General features: G+C 43.1%; 1 protein-coding gene across 2 annotated transcripts in view; it reads right to left on the bottom strand.

The window, feature by feature from the left end:
- SUSD4 (sushi domain containing 4) overlaps positions 1-18,019 on the bottom strand; it is a 263,120-nt gene that overhangs the window by 41,818 nt on the left and 203,283 nt on the right. The window lies entirely within an intron of this gene.

Here is an 18,019-nt window from a genome sequence, read left to right as displayed (position 1 = left end):
AGACTGCAGATAAACAGGTACAACTTCTGTAAGAGGATTTGTTTCTTCTCTGTGTATCAGAGACCAGTCACTTCACGAGATATACAGTATTTTAGGGTGTACAACCCTTTTATTTTGTTGCTTATAGCAGTTGGTAAAATTGGATGTCATAAATTAAAGTGGTTGTAAAGTCAAATTTTTTTCTACGAAAAATGAATAAATATGTTATTATTACCTGGCCTGTGCAGTTGGTTTTGCACGGAGTAGCCCAGATCCTCCTCTTCTCAGGTCCCTCTTTGGTGCTCCTGGCCCCTCCCTCCTGTTGAGTGCCCCCACAGCAAGCAGCTTGCTATGGGGGCACCCAAGCCGAGCCACAGCTCCGCATGTCCATTCAGACATGGAGTAGCGACCTGGCCCAGCCCCTATCTCTGACTGACTGATTGGCTGACTGACTTTGATCGACAGCAGTGGGAGCCACTCGCGCTGCGCTGCTGCCTCAGCCAGTGAGGAGGGCAGCTGAGAAACTCCTTCAACATCGCTGGATAAAGATGGGCTCAGGTAAGTATTAGGTAGGCTGAGGGGGGGCTGCTGTACACATAAGGCTTTTTTATCTTCATGCATAGAATGCGTTAAGATAAAAAAAAAAAAAAACGTTCTGCCTTTACAACCAAACTTTTCCAAAGTGTAAGTCTGGACAAAATACATCACTTTAACCGCTTGCCGACCGCCGCACGACTATTTACTGTGGCGGTCAGCCTCTCACAGGCAAAGTGACGTAGGACTACGTCGCTAGCCTGTGAGGCTCTAGGTAGCGAGCGCGCGCGCCCCCGGAGGCGCGCTCCTGCGCGGTCACAGACCCCCCGCACGTGTGCCCGGCGGACCCGATGTCCGCCGGGCACTCGCGATCGTCCAGTACACCGGAAGAAAGGCAGGCGGCTAATGTAAACAAAGCTGCCTGTCATTCTCCCCTGTGTAAAAATGGAGATCACACGGTTCTACTATGTAGGACCGTTGATCTCTGTTCTTACACTAGTAGCCACAGCCAATCACAGTTAGAAACACGCCCCTAGGGACACACTTAACCCCTCCCTCTCCAATAAAGTTAACTCCTTCACTGCCAGTGTCATTTTTACAGTAACAGTGCATATGTATAGCACTGATTACTGCAGTAATGTCACTGGTAACCCCAAAAGTGTCAAAAATGTCAGTCAAGGGTCCGATCTGTCCGCCGCAATGTCGCAGTCCCGCAAAAAAAAAAAAAAAATCGCAGATCGCCGCCATTGCTCGTTAAAAAAAAAAAAAACAACAAAAATGACAAAAATCTTTCCCTTAGTTAGTAAACGCAATAACTTTTACGCAAACCAATCAAAATGCGCTTTTTGCGATTTTTTTTTACCAAACATAGGTAGCATAAAACAAATTGGCCAAAAATGTTAAAACATTTTGATTTTTACATTTTTTGGGGGGGGGGGGGGGGGGGGGAATTTCATATAAAAAATGTGAAAAATATTATTTTTGCAAAATTGACGCTCTTTTTTTGTTTATAGCGCATGATCAAAAAAAATCGCACAGGTGATCAAATACCACCCAAAGAAAGCTCTGTTTGTGGGAAAAAAAGGACGTCAAATTCGTTTAGGTACAGCGTCGCACGACCGCGCAATTGTCCGTTAAATTCACGCAGTGCCGAATCGCAAAATAGGCCCTGGTCAGGAAGGGGGTAAAATCTTCCGGGGCTTAAGTGGTTAAAATGGGGCAAGTAGAGAAAAATACCTATCCATCTGCAGAAATGATGTTGTGATCCTTACTTCCTGTTTAGAATGACAACACAGTGCCTCTTCTGCACTGAAATCCCAAGCAGTGTTGTCAGCCCTACCCAGCTCTTCAATGTTGGAGTTCTGTAAACTCCACTTATCCCAACCCTTTCCTGTCCAACTCAACATGGCATTTATTTCTTTCCAAGCAAACAATTGTGCGCCTTGACTCCCAAGAGCCTGTCCACACACTGGCAATAGACTCTTGGGAGATGTAGTTCTGGGGGTGTGCCATGTCAATAGGAACTTGCGGCTCCCAGCAGCTTTCCCTGCAGAGATTTTACAAGCCTGGATTCGTTGGCACAGGAAGAAATTAAAGTTATTTCTTACTACTTGGACAAGGTGAAAAAAAAAAAATGCTGGGAGATGATTTAGAAAGGATTGAGGGAGGTTTGGGGGGTAAAGTTGAGTTATGTCTAAACGAATACCTAAAACAGAAGTCCGGTTTCCTGACACTTTAAATTGTTTCTTCGTGCCACACTGGCCCAAACAAACTATTTCCATTAAATTATTAAGTAGCTGTGAGCCCTGTACCATACTGTAGTAGAAAACACTACATATTGTATACATTGCTGTGTTCTGGCAGCAATACGGGTGACTTCCCATCTGCTGTTGGAACAAAATCCGGCTGATTGCTTCAGAGAAATCCGTTCAAGAATTTATTAATGAATACAAGGCTTCCTCTGATTGGCCAAGGTGGAGAGGTGGGCAGACAACTTCACAATCTCTACCTCAGCCAATCAGAGGAAGCCTTGTTTTCATTGATAAAAATACAAGGCGTCCTCTGAATGGCTGAGAAAAACTCAGCCTAACTCAATTTCTTTCTAGCAATGGATGGGAAGATGCCCATACTGCTGCAGTAAATAAAATCCAGACATGGTGCAATTGGCTTCTAACAGAACCGAGGAATGTTTGCATGGTACTGTGCCCATGCAGCTCGGGTTGTAAACAGAAGAGGTCCTCTCCATCCTCTGGATGTAATGAAGGTTTATCAGACAAAAAGCAGCTGCTAACTGCATCTGCAAGCAAACCACAGAGGAGGGTCTGGGGTCCATCCGGGGGTGAGGCTGCTTTACAAAGAGGCCTTGACCTCTGCCAAGTCCATAACTTGTGCCAAATGGGGCAATGCCAGAAGCCAGCAGAAAGGAACTCAGCAGAGGCTCTCCTGATGGCAAAATAAATGCATGATTAGAAATCATTTTTTGAGTGACTAAGGCAAGCAAGAAAAACATGTTGCTGTATTTAGAACCAATTCAAATACTTTTAGAGGTTTGGCTTTGAATCCATTAATGGTTATAGAAAATAGTTTCACCTTACGGTTTCTTTTAAAGTGCGTAAGTGTTTAAACCATTGTTTATTTTTTTTTTAATCAATTATTATTTTTAACTTTTACATTTTTTTTATCATTTTTTTTTTTTATTGAATTGTGGGCATTTTAACACTTTATACACAACACTTTTTGGGAGGGGAAAAAAAGGGCCAAAAGGGGAAAAAACAAGATTACTTTGCATCCATCATTAAGAGCATTGCTAATTATGTTGTGTTCATAAGCAGCTTGCCAAAGAGCATGGTATATTAAAGCAGTAGTAAACCACTGCTAAAAAAAAGAAAAAAAAACACAACTTTCCCCTGTAAGACAAATGCATAATGTGCTAGTATGCATCACATATTAGCACATTATGCGAGAGCCAAACTTACCTTAAAACAAAGCCTTCTAGCAATGCACTGTCACGACTGAGAGGATTTCCATCTTCACCCAATCTTCCTTCTGTGTTCGCAGCCTCCGGCTACATTAGTGGCCGGGGCCGCGATTACATCACCCCCGTCCAGGCGCGCGGGAGCCCTCCTTTACGGCACTGGCTCTGGTATGCCTGACCTTCAGAGCGAATGCGCCAGTGACATCCGTGCACTCTGAATATCTCCTAAACAGTGCAAGTTTAGGAGATATTTACTGTACCTACAGGTAAGCCTTATTATAGGCTTTCCTGGGGGGTACAAGTAAAAAAAAAAAAGGTTTACTACCACCTTGATTTGAAACTGTTGCTGTTACTTTGTAGCTTCATCCAGTGACCATAATGAGGATAAAGAATTCCCAGAGCACTATGGGTTAGCTAAAGTGGGCACTGCCTTGTTAGTAAATGTGTTTTGTCTGACTGAAACTTTGGACTGAGCAAGGCTCAAACGGACTCCGCTTTTCTCAGCGGGGGATCCATCCGCCGATCCCCCGCTGAGCAGGAGAATGACAGCTGTGTCTCCGCACTCTGTGCGGAGACACAGCTGTCACAGCCCCATAGATCTCTATGGGGGAATCGGATGGGAACGCACCGTCAGGTTTCCATCCGTCCAGATTTGACGGATCGGATCGGGTGTCAGCAGACATGTCTCCGCTGACATCTGATGCCCCATAGAGATGCATGGGGGGGACTGTTCAGATCCACCAAAAAAAACGGACAGGCGGATCTGAACGGTCCGCCTGTGTGAAAGGGGCCTTAAACAAAAGAGGGCTTAGCTTTACCCCTGCATGGGCGAACTGTGACCTTCTTACGTTTTGTTTGAAAACAATAAAAACTATTAATTTAGAGTCCATTCCCACTAGCGCGTCTTGTCAGGCGACTTGGTCACCTGACAAGTCGCAGTGGGTCGCTCGCCATTGAATATTACAGGACCTGTTCTAATAGGAGCGACACAAGTCGCTCCGACTTAGAAAAAGGGTCCTGTACTACTTTGGGGCGACCTGGAGGCGACTTGCATTGACTTCAATTATATGAAGTCCGTGCAAGTGGCGCAGAGGTCACAGTGCACAATGTGCACCGCGACTTCACAGGTCGCCCCACCAAGTCGTGTCGCCCCAGTCTGAATGGGGTCTAAAACAGAAACATAAGAGGAGTCACTGTAATTAGTCATTTACTTGTGAGTATAACATTTTTCTGGAGTTGTTAGGACTTGTGTTCTGAACAAAAAAGGACAAAGATTTTTGCACAGTGCACATTTACTTCAAAAATAGGAAAAAAAGGATAAAAACAAACTACAAAATAGATTGTTGTGGGGTGCAGCACATAGCAGTGCATTTATAACGCCAACGCATGCACATGGTGTGAGATCACAAACCAGCAGTTTATCATTGGCAGTGTTTAAGGGATAACTCCACTTTAAAAAAAATAATAACGTATACCTCTGCTACACAAGCCAAGTCAATCTGAAGCCATGGGTTTTTTTTCTGCAAAAATGGCAATTTGGCAACTTGGAGGCATTCCATACTCTACTTGCGTACAGAACACCGCTAAAATATGTAATTTCCCACTTGTGAGATTGGCTCAATGATTTTCCCAAAAGTCTGCACTAAGATACAAGTCAAATTTTAGGCACTCCCTACAACAGGAATTTCAGTTTTTAAATCTACCCCCCCCCCCCCCCCCCATGGATTAAAGAGGTTGTAAACCTTTTTTTTTTTTTTTTATAAAAATAACAAACCTGCCTCTACTTACCTGCTGTGTGCAATTGTTTTGCATAGAGCAGACCCAATTCCCTTCTTCTGGGATTACCTGCCAGCGCTCCAGGCCCCTCCTATTCACTGGATGCCCCCAAGGAAAACTGCCGTGCGGGCTCACTCCCGAGTCCTGCTGCTGCGTCCATTGACACAGGCAGCGGGATTTGGGCCCGCCCCCAGTTCACTGGATTTGATTGACAGCAGCGGGAGCCAATGGCCACTAGTCTCATGCACATCGCTGGATCGGATCAGGCTTAGGTAAAAAAAAAGGGGGGGGGGGACAAATACTGTAGCTGCTGACTTTTCTTCTTAGGACACTTACCTGTCCATAAATTCAGCGGTGTCTTCACCCAAGCCGACTGAAAAATCCTCTCTCTGGTGCTGCCGCTGCCATCTTGGGTAAGGGAAATCGGTAGTGAAGCTGCAAAGTGCACTGTGCTTTGTGAATGGCCCGGCGGCAGAGGAATGAGGGGGGGCCTAAATTTCCAGGTGAGTTTGCTGCAGCAAAGTCAGCCTGGAAGTGGGAGCGGGGACCTGCCAAAACCAGGTACCTGCTACCACCCCCCCCCTCCCCAAAAGGTGCTAAATGTGGCAGCAGAGGGGGGAGGAGGCAAACTAGGGGCTTTAAATACTTCTAGGGATGAAAACAGCTTCTTTCATCAGAACACTGAAAGTGCACCAGGTTATTATTATGAACCAAACCCTACCATTAGGAATCAGTCTGCAAAGGACATGATGAAGGTATTTCTTCAAAGCGGAAAAACAATCCTTGTAATTGGCATAGATCACCCAGAGGGGATATTTTTTTATTCCTAACAATTACCCTTTAAGTTTTAGAACATCTTCTTTTATATATATATATATATATATATACACATATATACAGGCATACCCCACTTTAAGTACATTCACTTTAAGTACACTCACGAGTACAGACACGGCACTTCTCTAGGGTTTTCACATTGGCGTCTATGGGAAATATCGGTCAGCTTGGCATGGCACTGCTCCTGAACCATAAGTGGCAAATAATGTCAAACTTAGGGAGCACCAAGAAGGGGCCCAGGACTACAACATATCCAATTTTTTTGGTAGGCCAGCTTTGTTAGGTAATCTACCATGTCATAGTCCTGGATCCCCTTAATGTGATTCCCAAGTTTGGTGTCCTTGTCACTTATGGTTTGGGAGCAGTGCCATGTCAAGCTGACCAAGATTTCCCATACAGTTAGTGTATTTACATGCATTGAGAAGTGAAAAAAGGTATTGCTTCACTTTAAGTACAATTTCATTTTACATACATGCTCTGGTCCCATTGTGTACTTAAAAGTGGGGTATGCCTGTATATATATATATATATATATATATATATACATACAATTATTAATACTTCACAAATTGTTATCATTTCCCCCTAAATCCCCAGGCCTATAAACCCTCCCTCCCCATTTCTTCTACCCCTCGTTTCTTTTATTTCACTGATTCTCCTACCTCTCCATTTACATTTACCTAACTCCTCGGTTCTCCCCAATCTACCCATACTTCTATATATTTGTTAGTCTTTTTAAAGTTTGTCCATTTTCTCCATTTGTTTGAAAAGCTCTCTGCCTGTTCCTTGTAAGTTCTAGAACATCTTGTACTGACAGACAGAAGAGGCGATGTGGAACAGATATGAAAGTTGCAGCCATTTCAAAGCTGCAGATAACAATAACCAATGGGTCCCTTGTCAGTAATTCCATTTATATCTCCTGACGGCTTCATTTAACTAATAACACAAACTTCATTAACCTAATAACCCCCATATTGCAAAGTATTGGCTCTGGTACTTTGGAATTGTTTGGAAGAATCTCCTTTTAAGCCGGCATCTGCTAGGAGTATTATCTCAGATAAGTCTGTCCGCTCCGCTAAGCTAGAACTGTTGAAATGAGTTCCAGGAACATTGCAAAATGAAACATTTGTTGGTATTGTAAATCTCTACAGCCCGCCACAACAAAACTCCCCGACAAGCTGTGAAAATATGAACCAATCATGGGATTTTGGAGGAAACATTTTGCCACAGATTGATACTGTTCACTGCTGATACCTTCGATAACTGTCACTTGAGACTATTATTGTATTTCATGTCATCGGGCTTAGAAAACCTTATTTATATGCAAATTAAGAGCGCTAGGGAGGGTTTATATCACTTTAAGAATCTCTAAGCTAGGAACAATTCTTGTCTAAAATGGCCACAAAACATAAACCCCCATGCATTTTCAGAAAAACTACTTTCAATGCTGCCATAAAAAACCTACTTGTTATTTATCATGCTGCTGATTATGTTTGTGGCTCACAGTGGCACAGCTTGCTGAGGATACGGTGCGTCGCCCTATGTTTTCACATGCATTACATTGAGGATTTTAAGGGGGACTCCAGGAAAAATTCTCTCTTGCAGTGGGGCTACCCCTGCAATCTGGGGGTTAAATGCCCATTTAGGTCTCGGGTAGCAGGAAAAAGGACTTTTACTTAACTTATCTCGCACTACCAGGCATTCCCACACTATGGAGGAATTAAGAGAGGTGAAAGCACAATTCTCGCACCCCTCAACTAAACAGAATATGGAGCTGATATTGCTCTTAACCACTTAAGCTCCGAAAGATTTTACCCCCTTCCTGACCAGGGCCTATTTTGCGATTCGGCACTGCATGACTTTAACGGACAATTGCGCGGTCGTGTGACGTTGTACCTAAACTAATTTGACGTCCTTTTTTTCCCAGAAACAGAGCTTTCTTTTGGTGGTATTTGATCACCTGTGCGATTTTTTGATCATGCGCTATAAACAAAAAAAGAGCGTCAATTTTGCAAAAATAACAATATTTTTCACATTTTTTTATATGAAATTCCCCCCAAAAAAATGTAAAAATCAAAATTTTTTAACATTTTAGGCCAATTTGTTTTCTGCTACATATGTTTGGTAAAAAAAAAAAAAAAATCGCAAAAAGCATATTTTGATTGGTTTGCGCAAAAGTTTTTGCGTTTACTAACTAATGGAAAGATTTTTGTAATTTTTGTTGTTTTTTTACGAGTAATGGCGGTGATCTGCGCTTTTTTTTGTGGGACTACGACATTGCGGCGGACAGATCGGACCCTTGATTGACATTTTTGACACTTTTGGGGGTACCAGTGACATTACTACAATAATCAGTGCTATACATATGCACTGTTACTGTAAAAATTACACTGGCAGGGAAGGGGTTAACTTTATTGGAGAAGGAGGGGTTAAGTGTGTCCCTAGGGGCGTGCTTCTAACTGTGAAGGGATGTGGCTGTTTGTGTAACAACAGAGAAATACGATCCTACATAGCAGGACCGTATGATCTCTGTTCTTACACAGGGGAGAATGACAGGTGGCTTTGTTTACATTAGCCACCTGCCTTTCTCCCTCTGCAACGGACGATCGCAAGTGACCGGCGGACATCGGGTCCGCCGGTCCCAAGCACGGGGGTGTCTGTGAGCGAGCGGGAGCGCGCCTCCGGCGGCGCACGCTCGCCCCCTAGAGCCTCACAGGCGAGCGACGTAGACCTACGAGGGGCTGTGAGGGGCTGACCGCCGCAGTAAATATACTGAAGGCAGTTGGCAAGTGGTTAAAGTGTTACGCAACCCAGGAGCCTGCATTCATTGTATCCGGTCTCCTACAGTGCACAAAACATGGAAATGCAAATATTTTAGTAAATATAAACTGCTAAATACCTTTCTCATCAGCAGTATACATAGTTCCCAACTGTCCCTAATTTGGAGGGACTGTCCCTGATTTTGAAGTCCCTCTGTCCCTCTTTCCTCCTCATTTGTCCCTCATTTTTGTCTATATAGCTGTATATAAAATGCACAATTTATCTTTCAAAAAGTCGTTTCCAATGCTAAACCTTTGATCCAATTTCTAAATTGCTGCATTTGTAAATTTAGGAATAATAGGAATAGTAGTGGTAAAAAAAAGCACTTGTGGGTTTAACATATCTTTTTTTTGTATATTTCTTCTTTAAAAGAGCATGGCAGGGGGGGGGGAGGGGGGTGTCTTATACCTACATACTTTTGCTAATAGGTGTCCCTCATTCCCATGTCAATAAGTTGGGAGGTATGAGTATATAGCAGTCTTGTGACTTCTATCAGTGTCTGGTTAAAGCGGTAGTAAACCACTGGCTTTTCTTTTTTTAACCACTTCTATACTGTGCACTTTCACACCCTTCCTGCCCAGGCCAATTTTCAGCTTTTAGCACTCTCACACTTTGAATGACAATTGTGCGGTAATGCTACATTGTACCCATATGAAATTTTTACCATTTTTTTCACACAAATAGAGCTTTCTTTCAGTGGTATTTAATCACCGCTGGGTTTTTGCATTTCTTAAAAAAAGAAAAAAGGCAGAAAATTTTGAAAAAAAAAAAAAAAAAAAAGTTTCTTATTTTCTGCAAGTAAATTTTGAAAATAAATAATTTTTCACCTTTACTGATGTGCACTGATGAGGCGGTGCTGATGGGCACTAATAGGCTGCAGTGATGGGCACTGATGAGGTGGCACTGATGAGGAGGTACTAATATGCCACACTGACGGGCACTGATAGGTGGCATTGACAGGCGGCAATGATGAACGCTGACAGGCGGTACTGATGGGCACTGAAAGGTGGCACTGATGGGCACTGAGAGGCGGCACTGATGGGCACTGACGGGTGGCACTGATGGGCACTGAGAGGTGGCATTGATGGGCAGCACCATCAGTGCCCATAGTGCTGCCAGTCAGTGCCTACATGAGCAGGCACTGATGGGCACTGACTGGCAGCACTATGGGCACTGCTTCTGGGCACTGATGGTGGGCACTGTGGCCACTGATTGGCACTTGATTTCACTTTTGTGTAATCAGGGCACTGATGATCAGTGCCCTGATTACATGTCTTTGTCTCCCCTATGAGGAGGAGCCGCTGATCGGCTCTCCTCACCTCACACTCTGAGAGTGTGAGGCGAGGAGAGCCGAATAATGGCACTTCCTCATTTACATGTCACCGGCTGTGATTGGACACAGCCAATCACATGGGTAAAGAGTCATGTCATTGACTCTTTACCGAGATCGGGGGTCATGCCGTGTCCCAGCAACACGGCGCGGTAACGATTGCCACTCTGCGCGCCCCCGCGGGCGCGCAAGAGAGGCTGCTCTGGTGCACCATCATATGACGGCGTCCCAGAATAATAGATGCGCTGCTCCACCGTCAATTGACGGCGGGCGGGTAGCAAGTGGTTAAACCTGCAAGGTAATGTCATAATGTGTTAGTAAGCAACACCCTGCAATCCATTTTAACATGATTTCCTATGGGTCATGTTCACATTTGTGCGTTTTCAACTGCTGCATTTTTTGGAAAGGTTTAGGGACTTTTTTTTTTTTTTACATGCAGCAGTTTGGGTTTTTGGTTCCATAGACTTCAATAGAAAAACAAAAAACGTAAGCAATGCATTTTGATGCGTTTTTGTACCATTTCCACTGTGTTTTGCGGTTTTCAACTGCATGACAACAAACACCTCCCCCTAACAACAAAGGTTCCAAAACAAAAATGCAAAACGCATAAAAAAAGTGTCCAAATATGAAAAATGCTCTAAAAAAACGCACCGGAAAAATGCATCAATTGCAACACCCATAGGTGTGAACCTAGCCTTATCTGATTAGAGTGGCCTAGGCACCTTGTGGTAGCTAGGGGGTGTTTTTATAAAAAAAAAAATTGTGTAACAGGTATGTGAACCTGGGAATTCAACTTTAATAATTGGTACATATATTTATATAGTGAACTAGCAACACTGGATGGCCTATTGCTTTTCATCTACCAAAGTACTCAAGTTCTATAGGACCAAGTCCACACTCCCTAGGTGGAGTTTAGATTTTTTTGAACAATATTTTCTTGTTTTACTGTATGTGTATTCTAAACATTGGCGTCTGTCTGACTGCTTGTGTTTTCTACAGCCTAGCTATGTGATAAAATGTATACATCTCCCCCCAAAACGTTTTGTACAGGACAGTTAGAAGCTCTGTTGGGTTTCTGTTGTTAGTGTCCCCATTTCAGATATTTCACCTTACATCCTGTGCCACAAACAGGGTCTTACTAAAGCCTAATACACATTATTAGAAAATTGCATTTTTCCTTGTGTTCACTCCATGTTAAAAATGAGAATGCCTAAAATGATACGAAAAATTCTCGATCGACAGAGGACAACTTCCCACATATGTAACTACGGTCATGTGCAGACTTACACGTTTGATTTTTATAGGAGTACTGAACTAAGTTAATGAAAAATCGGACGTTATAAGCAATGAGAAAATTTTCCAACATGTCCCTTTGGAAACTTTCATCTGAACAGTCCATATGGGATCTCAAAAGCAATGTACTAACGGACAGAAAATCGAATGACTGTTTCTGAATGCCGATATTTTGGTCTGATTTTCTAATAGTGTGTACTAACTAGGCTTAAGGCAGAAAGTGATGGGATATCTCTCTGACAGGGACAGAGGACAAAAAAACACATATTTAGTAATGTGGGGAGTAGAGATGAGCTTGGGTGTGCTCTGAACTCCAAACTCATAGTCCTTTTTTTTTTTGTCTTTAGAACTCCGAAACTCTAAGCAAACTCAGGCCCGGGTCATTCCCGTCCGCAGCCTGCCTCTTTACTAAAGGGAGTGAGAATGACCTGGAGTAAAAAAAAAAAAAAGTTCCTAGTATAGCTAACAAGGAGTTTGGAGGACGCTCAAGCTGAGCATGAACAAATTGAGAAGGTTTATCGTTCAGTTAGTCCATTATGGAAACAAGGCTCATTGCTAGGAACACACCTTTAAGTATAGGACTGTATGAATAATGGATATTTAGTGAATACATTTTTGTCTCCTGTACTTATCGCCCTCTCCCTCCCACAGGGGCCTGACTAAAGCCGGCCATAGATGGTTAGAATCTTGGCCGGTTCAGGAACCTGGCCGAGATTTGAAACATCAATGGGAAGGCAATCTAGCATGCGACTATTGCCAGCGGCTATAGCCACTAGAAATTATCATGGTGCCCCCCCATCGATAGAAAACAAAAGCTCCACTGGAGGGATTCCCCCACCAGCACTTAATGTGTTAGGCCGGCCATACACAGTTCGAATCTCGGCCTGTCCAGCAGGAACCGGTCGAAATTCAAGCCATTAATGAGCAGGCTGAATGTACTAAGTTGATCGATCAATCAACTTGGGTAAGACTAGCAGCTGCTACAGCCACTAGCGATAATCACTGTCTTCTCCTGGCGGGGGGCGGCTTCCCCTGCGCAGCCCCGCCAGGAGCAAACAATTGCTCAGCAGGAGGGATTCATGTCAGCACTGCCTGTGCTGATGGGGGAATCATGCAAATTTATTTTCTGCAACCCGTGATTGCAAGGAAGAGATTTGCACCGCCTATGGGCTGCCTTACTGTGTACAATGCCACACCAAATGACTCCCTGGCTGCAATACGATGCCACACCAAAGGGATCCCTGGCTGCAATACGATGCCACACAAAATGACTCCCTGGCTGCAATAAGTTGCCACACCAATGGGCTCCCTGGCTGCAATAAGTTGCCACACCAATGGGCTCCCTGGCTGCAATACGTTGCCACACCAATGGGCTCCCTGGCTGCAATACATTGCGACACCAAAGGGCTCCTTGGCTGCAATATGTTGCCACACCAAAGGGCTCCCTGGCTGCAATACGTTGCCACACCAATGGGCTCCCTGGCTGCAATACGTTGCCACACCAATGGGCTCCCAGGCTGCAATACATTGCCACAGCAATGGGCTCCCTGGCTGCAATACGATGCCCCACTAATGGACTCCCTGGCTGTAATACATTGCCACAGCAATGGGCTCCCTGGCTGCAATACGATGCCACACCAATGGGCTCCCTGGCTGCAATACGTTGCCACACCAATGGGCTCCCTGGCTGCAATACGTTGCCACACCAAAGGGCTCCCAGGCTGCAGTACGTTGCCACACCAAAGGGCTCCTTGGCTGCAGTACATTGCCACACCAAAGGGCTCCCTGGCTGCAGTACATTGCCACACCAAAGGGCTCCCTGGCTGCAGTACATTGCCACACCAAAGGGCTCCCTGGCTGAAGTACATTGCACCAAACAGTTCAATGTCTGCAGTACATTGCCACATACTGCTCTCTGGCTGCAGTATATTGCCATACAAAGCTGTTTCCAGGCTGCGGTACAATAACACAGACAACTGACCCTGGTTAAAGTGCAATTCCTCACCAAACTGCTCCCTGGCTGCAGTACATTCTCACACCAAACCATTCCTTAGTTGCAGTTTGCTGCCACACCAAACTGTTCCCTGGCTGGCATTCAATGCCCCACCAAACTGCTCTCATATCTCTCCACATTGTGTTTTTATAGCACATCTTCTACTGTCAGCGAATGCTAATCATGATTTTAGTGTCGTCATTTGCATTTTATATTACTTGTAATTCTTTTATATGTGCTTCTTGCAGCTGTGAGCTGGAACTGAACCAGCTCCCATCCCAGTCTGGCCTTGTGGAAAGGACAAATTCCTCTTCTGCTGAAACCTAGAGGAGGAAGTGCAGTTCTTTATCACAAGGTCGTCTCTTGATTAGCTAATACCTAAGTATCTGAGAACTGCCTAATCACCTAGTAACCTCAGCTTGGCTAAGCACAGCCACACCTCTAACAATTGGTCTCTTTTCCTTTCAAGTCCAGTTTATGGCAGAAACAAATGTTTCCTCCTGCAGACTAACCATTTGTGCAACTAAAGGATTTTTTTTTTGTAAGCAGCAACAATTGGAGGTTAACTTATCATTATATAATGTTCCACATCATATAGAAGCAGCCTTTTTCGACCAGGGTGCCCATTCACCCTGGGGTGCCTTGAGGTTTCTTCAGGGATGCCTTGGCAAAATGCCTAAAAATTGCCGATAAATTGTGTACAAGCTGGCATGTGGATGAAACCTGCTTTCAGAGGACCATCATGAGTTGATCTAGACGGATGTCAATCGCTTGCACAGCATTCATCTCCTGCCCCTCCCCATCAGCATTGGGGGTCACATTAGCTGAGTGATGAAGAAAAACTGAGGGAGAAGAGAAACACCGGAATACTAGTCAGTACTAGTTTGCAAAAGTGTATTTGCTTTGGAAGAACAAATCACCTCTAACGTTAGGTGTCCTACTTAGACTTGTGCATGTTGCTGCATTATGTAAAGCTTTTAGCCTCCATTCACATTGGTGCAATGCGGGAAACACTACAAATCCACTGTGGATTCCCACATCTCACCCGACTCACACTGCCATATGCAAACCGAGTGTCAATACAAAGTTAATGACACCCCCAGATCGGTTCGCATATCGCAGTGCGAACTGTCAATGCAGACAGGTATCGGATCTCATAGGTGTAAACACCCATGCGATCTGATTCTGGTGCGGACCGAAAAAAGGGTCCTGTGCGACTTTGGTCCAAATGTGATGCGAATTCAGCCTTACAATCTGTATGGCAGAATTTGCATTGCACAGACAACACACGTGATTTGCACAGCAGTGCGGTGCGAATCACATGCAATGTCTTCCATCGCACCAATGTGAACCCAGCCTTAGAATAGCTTTTCACATTTTAGAATGGGGTGCCTCGAGACTGTCCATAATTTTTAAGGGGTGCCTTGATTAAAAAAAGGTTAAGAAACACTGATATATAGTATATAGCATAATATATATATAGCATAGCAAATACAATATTTACTTAAGGTGGTTGTAAAGGCAGAAGATTTTTTATCGTAATGCATTCTACCTACCGCTCCGTGACGTCAAGTGGCGAAACTTGTAGGGTGGGGCTAGGACGCCGAGCAACACCGCAAGTATCATGCTCCATGCTCGCGGCTCGGAGACACAGCTGGAGCGTAGGAGCTGGATGTCAGGGATCCCAGTGTAAGGCAGACACTATAATATGTGAGTGTAATATTCTTATTTTTAATAAATGACTCGATTTTATATGGAATTACTGTACACTATTTTGCTATTCTTTCTTCTCCCATTCATCATTCTCATATTGCATCATTTTAAGAGTAACATGTTCATGAAGATTTAAGGTTGAAGCTTCATATATAAACCATCATGCTGGGAAATGCTTATTAAGTGTGATTGCTGGTTTATAATTGGACCAGATTCCCATCTGGTGAGTCAGATTTGGTGGAAACGATGGAGCACATTTGGTGTTATTTCTTCACGTGTGGTCACTGAGGATTGTTTATCAGATCACATTTTGGCACTTTTTTTCACTTGGGACTTTTTTTATGGACTATTTATTGATTTATTTATTGAATAATTTATTAATTGAGTTTGTTTTTTATCATTAGTTTGATTAAATATTTTTCTATTACATTGTGATTCTTTGCACTTGCATTTTTTGAATATTAATCTCCTATTACACTTTTAGCAATTCATCATTTTGAGGCACTTGTGCACTTTCAATTTTTTATTTTGGCATAAAAAAAAAAGTGTCTCTTTTTTATTACTCTATATACCATTGGATTATATATAATTTTTTTACACACAATGTACATATGAATTAATCATTTATCTATTCTTTTTACATCGTTTTTATATAATTTGATATAATCATATACAATTTGCACACTAGCACTTTATTCACATTTAGCCACCTTGGAAATATTTTACAAATTTGCGCTAATCACCTTATCTCTCTATTCATCTGCAGCTAATTAGCAGCATTTTTGTCTCCCTTTGGGTAATTGAACCTCAGATTACCTTGGTGCCTGTTCCCTTTTTTATACATACAGCTTAAAAATGCTTGACGCGGCTTAACGCTGCATACAACGTTAACATGGGTTTAGGAGCATCAGGCGTTTTTACAGCCTAACGCTGCTGCTCCAGAATGCACTGTCCCTTGGTTTTTTTTTTTTACAGCTTGAAAATGCCTATGCCACTTACAGCTCCTAATGCCTCGTACACACGCAACGATTATTGGCCGACCGATCGTCCGACTTTTGTCCAGAGTTGTGTTTTGTTGGTTGGAATGTGCCTAGACTGCACACGAATTTTTTCGGCTAACAAAAATCAACTTCAGAAGTGATGTCATGTGCTGGTTTACTTTCCGTGTGTTTTTTCTTCTCTGAGCATGCCCAGTCTTGCTCATCAGATTTTTGTCTGCCGAAATCTGTACTGACTGATGGAAAATCGGCCGTTGTGTTGACGGCCAACAAAAATTTTAGAAAGGCTGGATTAATCTCTTTTTCATGGATAGTGTAGGACCCACTGATAATGGGGTACTTTGACGCAGTGGTGGGCTTGAGCACTATATGGCCATATGGTGGGACCAAATCCCCATTTTTATTTATGGATTGTCTTCAAATTTGGTAGTAATTTCTTTTGCATGTGTGCGCTATTCTTTTTTAATATACATGTCTTTTGGTTCATAGCTGCACCAGCTTTAGAAATACATGGGTATGCTCCCACAAATTTTTTGCTTGTTTATTAACAAAAATTTTATAGCCTGCACACCAGATTTTTTTCGGCCGAAAAGTCGGAGTCGGTTGTCGAAAGCATCATACTAACAAGCCGAAAATTGGCCGATCGGACGTTGGCCGAAAATTCCCGGCCAATAATCGATGCGTGTGTACGAGGCATTAAAGCCTGTGTGTGCATGAGGCAATTGAATAACACGGAGGGGCGTTTTTTTAAGCTGCAAAAAAATAAATAAAAACGTCTGACGCTCCTAAAAGCAGCTGTAAAAACGCCCTGTGTGCATGAGGCCTAACTGTGCCAACAGGCACTGAGCGGGTATGAGCTGTTTTTGTCACTATCAGGAATTCGGTTTGCACAGTATGTATCTACTATCAAGACAGATTGTTTCATGTAGGTCATCAGACACTGGTTTAACAGCTAACAATGCAATTATTTTACAACCACAGTATATGCCATTCTCACATCCTACCAGCTTGCCTGTCCTCATAATGTCACGTAGTGCTGGCACTTCTCATTTTTGAAACAACGGAGAAGAAATCAAATAGTACAAATCCAGAAGGGAAGTCACAGTGGCCCTCGGCGATTGCAGGTTTTGTGGTTGCCTGCAGAATGTGCACATTTAAGAAAAGCTTTAACCTTTCTCTAACACAATGGTGTACAAAAGCATGGCATGATTTCTCCCTTATTGTGACAGTTACTTGGAAGTCAAGGCTGGCTGCATCATGGAAATGATATAAACAACACTTCGCTGCCATTTCTGTAAATACCAGAGGCAGAAAAACATGTCACCAGCATGGCTCTGCAGATTTCAGCACTTAACAAGAACTTGCAATGTATTTGTTTGTCTGTTATATTTAAAAAGCGGTGGAAAAAACAAGTTGTTTGTTTCATGTCCATATGGAGGAACATACACGAGTGTTTTCTTCGGGTTTATAATGAATCGATTTAAATCTTTTATTTTCATAATCCGGTACTAATATGAAACGATAATAGCGTTTATACACAAAACAGAAATACGCTTTCCATTTCAAGGCCTACTTCATATCACTGGAAAGTAACTTCGAGCCTAACTGTTGTTGGAAATTTTAAATGTGTTTTGGTTACACGGGGAAGGGTTAGAGCCTCTGTCATATGTTTACCTATTGGCAAGATTTTCCTTTACTTTGATGACACCATCAAAAACAGAAAATATTTTTGTGTAGAGTGTGGAAAGATTAGAAATTCTCTAAGAGGTCAT

The sequence above is a fragment of the Pelophylax lessonae genome (genome assembly GCF_965119305.1).
Source record: "Pelophylax lessonae genome assembly, chromosome: 3".
Lineage (NCBI taxonomy): Eukaryota > Metazoa > Chordata > Amphibia > Anura > Ranidae > Pelophylax > Pelophylax lessonae.
Note: the sequence above shows the minus strand (reverse complement) of the source record. Positions and strands in the feature narration are given on the sequence as shown.